Below are 9,907 nucleotides of genomic sequence, written 5' to 3'. Positions count from 1 at the left end.
ATTAGGGGGAGATGGGCGGAGATTAAATAAATAAATAAATAAATAAATAAATAGAAACAAGATATACTTTGTCTTCAAGAAATGCATATTAGAAAAAAGGATATAAAATATTTGATCTGCAAACATTTGGGTGAATAATTTATTTCAGTGGGAGTTAAAAAGAGAAATGGAGTTCTTTTGTATATAAACCCCCAATGGCAACCAGAATTGATATTGACTGATGGTTATGGTAGATATGTGGGGGTGGAAGCTACTCTGCATGGGGCCAAGACTTTGATAATGGGAATTTATGCTCCAAATGTGGGTAAAGTAACTTTTTACAAAGGACTTATAGACAAACTAATGGACTTACCATATAAAAATTGGTACTTAATGGGAGATTGGAATGGAGTAATTTGTCCACAAAAGGACAGAAACTCTGAGAAAGTTATTAAAACAACACAAGGTAAATAACCAAAAGTTGTTGTTTTTTTTTGACATGATGGATAATCTAGAGCTTGTAGATGAATGAGGCACAAAAATGGTGATGCAAAAGAATACACTTATTTTTCTTTTTTTAAAATGGTTTTTAATTAAAAGATTTTACATATATAATAAGAAGTATATTGAAAGAAAAAGATATAGAAAATACAAGAAAGAAAAAAAGACAAAGAGAAAATGAGATAGAAAAAAAGAAAGAGAAAATAAGAGGACTGAAAACGTGAAAAGAAATATAAAGAAATGGCTTTTGATCTCCCTCTCAGCAGTTATACATACAATTATTATCAAACCTCTCTCTCTAAGATTACATCATAATTCCCTTCTTTCTATAGCTTATTCTTTCTAATCATCACAACTGTAAGTCACAAAATCATTTTATTTTTTTACACAAAAAGCCCATAAGGGGTTTCCGATCATTGAAGTTTTGGATAGCATTGAGAGTTTATATACAAAACAACTCCATTTCTATTTTTCATTGTTGCTAAAATAAATTCTTAACCCAAATTTTTGCAACTATATCCTTTTTCCTAATATGCATTTATTGTAAGCAAATCACATCTTATTTTAACTTTTTCAAATAATGATTTTTTATCTCTCTTTTGAGGAGAGAATTTTGTTGGCCAAAACTCACAGCCTAGCTGCTGACCTTTGCTGCAGTGCTGTCCCCACTCAGAGACACTTGCAGGGATGTCTAACCCACCATAGGCCCTCAAAAGAAGCCCAAGTATAAAAGAATACATTTATTTTTCTGATAGACACAGATTTTTTTCAAGAATTGATATGTTTTGAATATCTAAGAATTTGGCTGCTACTGTTTGTAAAGTAGAGGTACTGCCAAAGACTTTTTAGACTACAATCCAAACTATTTCATCAATACTACTATAAATTATATAAAGGAGAAGAAATTCCCTTGGCAAAGGTTGATGAATATTTAAAGAAACAACATTTACTGAAGATCACAGAAAAACAGAAACAATTAATAAATGGACCCATTACAATAAGAGAAGTTTGTGAAGCTATAAAAAAAGGTCAAAACAGGGAAAGCACCTGGACCAAATGGTTTGTCAGCCTCTTATTATAAACATTTTGAAGATGGATTATTACAACCATTACAAAACATGATGAATTCTATTTTACAGACTGGAAAGATACCAGATAGTTGGATAGAGACTAATATAGCATTAATATCTAAAGAAAGTCAAGACTTGACCTCACCAAAAAATTATCGCCTGATATCATTATTGAATAATGATTATAAGTTATTCATGATGATTTTAGTTGAGAGAACGAAGATGGTTTTACAGGACTTTATTCATGATGATCAGTGTGGGTTTTTACCTAAAAGACAGCTGAGGGAAAATGTTAGAAATGGATTATTTTTGGAATTCTTAGAACAACATAATGAAAAGCAAGCAGCATTGATTTTTCTTGATGTAGAAAAGGCCTTTGACAATTTGAACTGGACTATTTTGTTTAAAATCTTAGAAGATACGGACTTTGGCAGGAATTTTATTAAATGGGTAAAATCTGTTTATACCTCACAAAAGAGACAGATAATTGCGAATTGGGAATTAACAAAACCCTGTTAATACAGAAAGGGACTAGACAAGGATGCCCCTTGTCACCATTGCTATTTATTTTAGCTTTGGAAGTATTGAATAGAGATATAAGATGAGATGAGAGCATTGCTGGAGTGAAGATTAAAAGAGAAATATATAAATTATAGGTGTTTGCTGATGACCTGGTGATAATTTTGGAAGATCCTCTGGAAGTAATAGAAATATTGATGGAAAAAGTAAAGGATTTTAGGGTGTTAGCTGATTTTAAAATTAACAAACAAAAGACGAAGATGTTAACTAAGAATATGAAAATGGAAAAACAAATGGAATTGATGAAAAAAACCTGGTTTTAAGATTGAGAAAAAAGTGAAATACATGGATATCACTATGACTAACATGAATTGTATGTTATACCAGAATAATTATGTTAAGAGATGGAATGAAATCAAGAAGGACTTGTTAAGATGGTAGAAATTACAATCATTGTTGAGGAGAAATTCTGTGATAAAAATGAATGTTTTGCCAAGAATGATGTTTTTGTTTCAAACAATACCTACTTTGACAACTGATGTATCATTTAAACAATGGCAGAAAGGGAAAAAATGAAGAGTTAAATGTAAAATATTTCAAGATGCAGTGGAACTAGGAGGATTGAACTGCCTGATTTGAAATTGTATTTTGCAGCCTGCTACATAGTCTGGATGAAAGAGTGGGTTTTGCTGAGAAATAAGAGAATTTTAGAATTAGAAAAGCATAATCTGAGGTTCATATGGCATGGTTTTTTATGGTACCATAAGGTTCATGTATGTTTTAAGAATCATTATATTAGAATTGAATTGATGAAAAACAACTGGAGAAAATTCATTTACAAACTGAGGGTGAAAAATTATGGAGGAAAAGCAATTGAATTACAATCAGAGCTATTGGTATAATACCCAAAAGGGTTACTATAAATTCTGTGGAATTATACCGCTAATTTTGCAGAACCGCCCAGAGTCGTTTCAAGAAGATGGACGGTTACAAATTTGATATATAAATAAATAAATAAAATATTCTACTTGGAACAGGGTATATTTTATGGCAATAACCTCCAAGAACTGAATCATTGGAGTCAAAACCAGTTGATTAAACTGTGATTTTTGGAGAAATAGAATAATAATAGTTGTTTGAATGAAAATATCTTTTGCCTAGCCAACTCCTCAGCATTTTCTTGAGTCTCTTAAACTCCTACAGAAGAAAGCAGATTGAAAATTTTCCTACATTTTCATGCATCTAAAGATCAAAGTAGAAGCACTATCTTATATCTGCATACAGCAGTAGGTGTGAATTTGTTCAGGGATGATAGTTTGCATAGCAAGATGGTGACTTTATCTAATTAGTTATTCACCATAATTCTGTCCTGCACCCCAGGCTACCATAACAGACTGCAGTAGAATGGCTATTTATCATCGTAATCCCCAGCAAAACTGCCAGAAAGCCTTTCAGGGAAGCCACAGAAGGATATATAGCATCAATCCTGGCACCTTGTTTTATAAGTAGCAGCTATGCATCTCTATTGATAGGAAATGTATTGCTGAAAGTTAGGGTGAATCATTTTCATATTTCCTTGGAAAATATTGAGCTTTATTATTTTACTTTAGAGTAGTAGTAGGATACTGCCACCTTCATTTGTTTCCTGATCATCTGGGCTCTCTTCTGTCTTCAGTGAGGTTCAGTCCTATGAGGAAGAGAAACAGGGCCATCTATTTTGATAGTGTCATTATGGCCTCCCTGATCAGATATTTTTCATCATAGGTGGCCACTGTTATCACCATAAAGGATTAATGTCAAGGTGGCAAGTCAGTAGATAAGCCTGACCAAGTCACTACAGCCAAAGAGTTATTCAAGCCAATCTGTGGATTCAAAGCCAGTAGCTATTATATTATGTGGGAAGGATCAGGGGAAAGAGCAATTGTGGTCCAGAAAAAGATCTATAGTACCAAGAGACCAGCCCACAACTCCAACATGGGTGTGAAAGAGAGGCCAAAAAAGTTGTTTTGAGCAACTGTCTCTACCACTAATATGGCCTTACAAAGCTTCCAACCACTAGACCCTCTCAGGCTCAGTTGACAGAGATCAATAATTCTTACTCCTGAGGATGCCATTTCTTCCCGAGTGCTTTTCATCCAATTTAGCCCTGGGTTTTTCCACTCAGAATCAGTGTCATTGTTTAAGACCTCAGAAATGGTGGCTCAGAGATGACAATTGAATGAATGTCACAGGGACTGGTTTTGCTTGAATTTCTGTTCTCTTCCTTCTTTCCTCTTGCCATTTTCTTCTCCTAGGGCAAATATGGCACAGACATAAAAATGGTTTATAAATCTTGCAACAATACATAGATATAATAGAAAAAGGGATATCCAGAAATTATTTGGCTGCTTATCAGAAATGGTTTAAAATGTTATTTTATAAATCAATAATAAAATAGAATAAATAATAGTGTTGGGATAGTAACACTGGTCAAACTAGACATCCATAGAATACAGAATTACAGACCATGAAATAAACATTAGGCTTAAAAACATAAACAGCCAGCACAGGATGAACTCCAGTCCCAAGGACCAAATCATAATTACAAATACTGTACATGAACTACGCATAAATAGTATCTTTGCTTCAATCGAGACATAAATCCTTTTTTACCTACAAACACTTGTCTGCTTTAATTACTTCCGTATTATTCAATACTAAATAAGCAAATGAGATATCAGAATGTTGTGAATCAAGATGTGCATTAAGAATTGCACTATGCAAATATTAAATATTTTTAAGAATTCTTACACTCTAGTTAAAAATGAGTTTGTTTAGCAATGTCTCCTGGTATCTGGACTTCCTGATATGTTCTGATGCACAGAGGGTACAAAACCATGTATTTATTTATACTTTAATAAATAATCCACATAGTTTTCTGTGCGCAGTAACAAAAGCATAGGTGGCTGAGTTATATGTGCCTGTGTTTTCCTCTAAGGGAGATTTGTTTATTATTGGTATATCTTTGGCTTGTATGTTTTAGCAGTTTTGTGGATTATATATTTGTGGAAGATAGATTTTGTATTGAACTGTGCATTTCTTGGAGATATGGGGGGCTGAAGGTGTATTTTGTGAGTTTTGAAAGACTGTGGGATGTGTTCTAGCTATATATGATTTTCTGAGCAACACCAGTATTTCTTCTATTAAATGAATGTTTTATTGTGCTGTATCTAGTGAAATATGTGGCTTGGAATTTAGAGATCAGACTTCAAGTCTATCTTGTACTTAGTTTCTTGGGCAATAAACTTTAATTTGAGCCTGAACACTTTGCCTTTATGTAAAATGCTGCTTCTGCTCAACAATGTTTTGTCTTTCAATGAAATAAGTATTTTAATTGCAATGATTCCCCATAAATCCAGCAAGAGCAGTTTTATGATAGAGTTATGGAATGTTTTCAGAAATTTGCATGTGCCCTTGAACTCCCCAAAATGGGTATTCCTATACTATCCTAACCTAACTAGCTCATGACTCACAATTCAGCTTGATAATAGACAAAGACTATTATAAGCTAGCATACATTGTTGTGTCCCTTTTTGTAAAAAAATAGTAGAAATGGATCAATTATGTAGACTAGTGCTTTGAATTTGTTATAGTTATGAATTGAAATGGGCCATTCTGGATGGAATTTGTGGCTACAAGGCAAAGCAGAATCTCTGAAAAGTGGCCCAGATTGATCTTGGAGGAAATATTGTCTGAAGTTTGACAAATATCAGAAAATGCTACTATATCTACAAATGGCATTTGATTCTACCCAGACAAAAGAAGTTATAACACTTGCCTTAAAAATGCAGAATCTAAATTGGCCTAACTACAAAATATTCTCAACCTAATATTTCATCAGATTTCTTGTCAAAAGATACCTCTTGCTACAGTTTCACGGGGATTCTCAATTAAAAATCAGATAGGATGAGTAAATTGCACAAATCTTTGCATGATCCTCTGAAACTATCTGGAAATTTGGAAGGCTTTATCTGTGGAGTCCTTGGACTAGCGTGGACTAGTATGCCTAATAGCAGGATCTGGGTAATGTTCTTCTTTTCCTGGCATCACTGAATCAAAAGGCAACCCCAAGGACTCCACAGTTCAACCCTGAGCTACACATATTCACTTCTAAAGGCTTTATCCCTCAGAAGGGACAACTATATTTGCAAGTGTCATCTGTTTTTATCCAAAAATAATACAGGCAAGATACTGTCTTCTCTTTTTAATCAAAATTTAAAAGAGACTAGCTCAAACTCCATTTAAAAGGTGTTTCTGTTGTTGTTTTAAAGCTACAGCCATTTATATTTTTCTCACTCTAGTCATGTTGCTTCAGACTGAGCCAGAGTCAAACCGGACAGCCTCTGATTGGGGTTGAATTAGAATGGTCTATTTTTGGAATAATTAAAATAGGCTCTAGCAAAATCTTGTGGAATGTGTTCAACCATAGTTTTTGATTCAGTGATGCCAGGAAAAGAAGAACATTACCCAGATCCTGCTATTAGGCATACTAGTCCATGCTACTCGGTTTTTTAAAATGTTCTCAAGCTGATGACTTTTAAATATTTTGATTCGTATAACTTGTCTTTCCATTCATTTTGTGAAGTGTGTCATCACTCTATAATCAATTCCTTATAAACAGTAGTTTTGGACAGTCTAAGAAGAGATTGTTCTCCCAATATGAGATAAGCTGCATAGATGGATACATTTTCATCTTCATTAAAAGAAATTATTTCTTCCTTTACAGAAATTAAGTAAGAAAACAGACTGATATGAGATGAAAGTGTCAGTCAAGCAGGCACTAGAGTTACGACACTGATCTCAAGCTGCTACCATAAATACAGTAATTAACCAATGGGTGGGGAAATTTAAAGCTAAATTATGACTCACCAAGAGAATGAATAAAATATATTCATTTGCAGGTATCTGTGTAACAGGATTTTATCTTCACTCAGAAGAAACTTTTTTACCTCTACTCTTAATGCACACAATGCAATATGAGCAAGGGATGATAGGCCATTCACTGACAAACAACTAACTATTTTGTAAAATATGGCTGCTGTTTTTAATTTAGAAAGATACTATGTTTTTGAGAAAGAGATGCTCACCAAATCTGTCTTAAATGTAGAAATGTTTTGTCATCTTTTGTTTTCATTTCTCTGCTGACCCAGACAGTAATTACCTAAAAATGAGGCCATCATAATCCTACAGAGCCTATCAAATATCAATATGTACTGAGGTTGAGTAAGAATTGCATGCTATTCTAGATCAACTACAAAAACTGATGTGAAAAATTCAGAAATATCATTTTCGTATCAAGGATATCAGCTAAGTGTGAACATGTGACCTCCAGTCTGGACTATTGCAATGCCTTTGAAGAATATTCAGAAGCTTTAACTGGTGCAGAATATGACTGTTACCTGGCACATATGCCACCCCTGCTCCACAAACTGCATTGGCTTCCAGTGTGCTTCTGGGTGCAATTCAAGGTACTGGTTGTCACCTTTAAAGCCCTTCATGGCTTGGGACTGGGATACTTACGGGACCATCTTTCCCAGTTGTCTATACCCTCTGACCAGATCTGGCAGGAAGGACACGCTCTGGATACCATCAGCTAAGGAGTGTCGGCTGGTGGGGCACCATGGTGCCTTCCCTTCGGAACTTCATTCTCTCAAGATTAGATTGCCCCTGTCTCTGCCGACCTTCTGTAAGGCCTTGACACCTTGGTTTTGTACCTGAGCCTGGGGCCCTAGGCATGTGGTAGAGCCTGTCTCCTGGCTGTGTAGCTAATTGTTTGGATGATGCCCAGCTGCTAGGTGTTTTATTTTTTTTAATTTGTATTTTATGTATTTTATTTATTTTATTGTAAGCCACCTGGAGTCACCTGTGTAAAAGCAGCTACTATGTAAATTGAATCAATCAGTCAATCAATCTTGTGAACATAATGATGTCACTAAGTTAAAAATAACTTAGCCAGCACAATACTACCTGATAACGTGAATACTATCATGTCTTAAAATAAAGTTCCTGCTATCACATTTGTTATATGATTGTTAAATAAGAAAACATTTTAGCTTCAAAATATAGCTGTCTTCCTTGAATTTTGAATGAATTTGTTCTTCATCAATTAATTAACCTATATTTCTATAACATAACCACTGAAATACAGTATAGCATTTTCTTATACTTACACCAAGCCCTTGAAGCAGCATTAATCCTTCTGTTTTTAACAATAAGAACTGTTAGGTTTCCTAGTCATTGCAATATAAAAAAATCTTGCTATTCTTTTAAATGCATTTTAAAAAAAATTGAATTCTGGCAGATTAAATACTACTTTTTAAAAATGCTGTTTTCTTCCTCCTCAGTTCATATTCATTGTTCAGTCATAATCTTTTAGTACAGGCCCTGAGAATGGGATTGTCTTTCTGTTTTTATTGTTTTGTTATTATTTTTTTAAAAATTAAAAATAGGAAGAAGTTGTTGATAATATGTTATAGTTGCTTCCAACAGGCCTATTAGTTCTGACTATTATGGATTATAGTGTCTTGCTATTTTTCTTCGGAAACACATAGAGCAGTCAAAAATGTATGTGAAATTGTGTGCAAAAAAGATTTTTTAAAGCAGTGTAATAACTCTAAACTATAGCCTGAAAAAGAACCCAGCTGGATGGAATTCTGAATAAGAATATGTCCCATCACCACATTTTGTTGCAGGATGTACTTGTTAATCCTTTCCAATATTCCATCACCGTCTGGGGGAAATGGGTGGCTTATAAATTTCACAATTAATTAATTAATTAATTAATTAATTAATATTCCTATCCTACCTTTCTATGTCTGCTTTTCTGCTAGCAAAATCAGTTCAGCAATATACAAGATTCTTACTTTATGAGTAAGTAAAAGCTGAAAACATCAAAGCAGCAGATTCTGGAACATATCTCCATCTTTCTAAAGGGGTTCTGAAACAGTACTTAAAGGCAAGGAAAATTTCAGGCCGAAAAGGCTGCCCTAAAGAATAAAAAAATGAGCTATGCAGTCACCCTCTACAGCAGTGTTTCTCAACCTTGGCAACTTTAAGATGTACTGTATGGGTTCCCACCCTCCTTCCTTCATACCCAGTGAGAGAGAGAGAAAAAAAGATTTCTGAGATTTCAAAAGAATATTTCTCTCCTGGGTAAAAAGAAAGAGCAAAATATCAATGACTGTTAGCACATGGAAGCCTGTATCCTTTATAATCATTTTCTAACAGTCCCCTCTTAAGTTGTTTGATTGACTATTTATTACTGCAAACAGGTCACTCCCATCCAAGCCAAGTTGGGCCTGTCCTCTCTAGTGAGCTAGCTCTAAAACAGTCCATGTCCATCTTTCTCCAATTTCTGTAGTGAAGCATGCTTCCTAAAGGTTGCAATTACTGAATGTCACTGTGGTAACAGTTGGAAGAGGATGTATGTTTCTTTTCCTCCTTTCCCCATCCCACCTACCTTCTCTTTATTCTGAATGCAAGCGTTGTGCTTCTCTTATTACAATTACTGGGTTTACTGAAATCATAAATGAATAGCAAATGACAGGAGCAAGCATCTAGGCAGAGGTAGGGAAAAGACTGTATTTTCTATAATTTGTGGGGCATCTACCACGTAATCTTCTCAGTCTGATCCAACTCTTTTAAACACCAAGGAAGGTCATGATCACAACCACACCTGCTAGGAACAGTAGGCATTAACATATCCAAGATTGCCGACACTGCTACTATTGTCCAAAAAAGACTTCACTGCCCCAAATACAAACCCTTATTTGTAATCATGAGGTGGGCTTTAGAAAAAC

The sequence above is a fragment of the Python bivittatus genome, unplaced genomic scaffold (genome assembly GCF_059951505.1).
Source record: "Python bivittatus isolate LINGU-HERP-01145 unplaced genomic scaffold, Pbiv_v1 ctg000080_np1212, whole genome shotgun sequence".
Classification (NCBI taxonomy): domain Eukaryota; kingdom Metazoa; phylum Chordata; class Lepidosauria; order Squamata; family Pythonidae; genus Python; species Python bivittatus.
The sequence above is the reverse complement of the archived record's forward strand: the minus strand, read 5'-3'. Positions refer to the sequence as shown.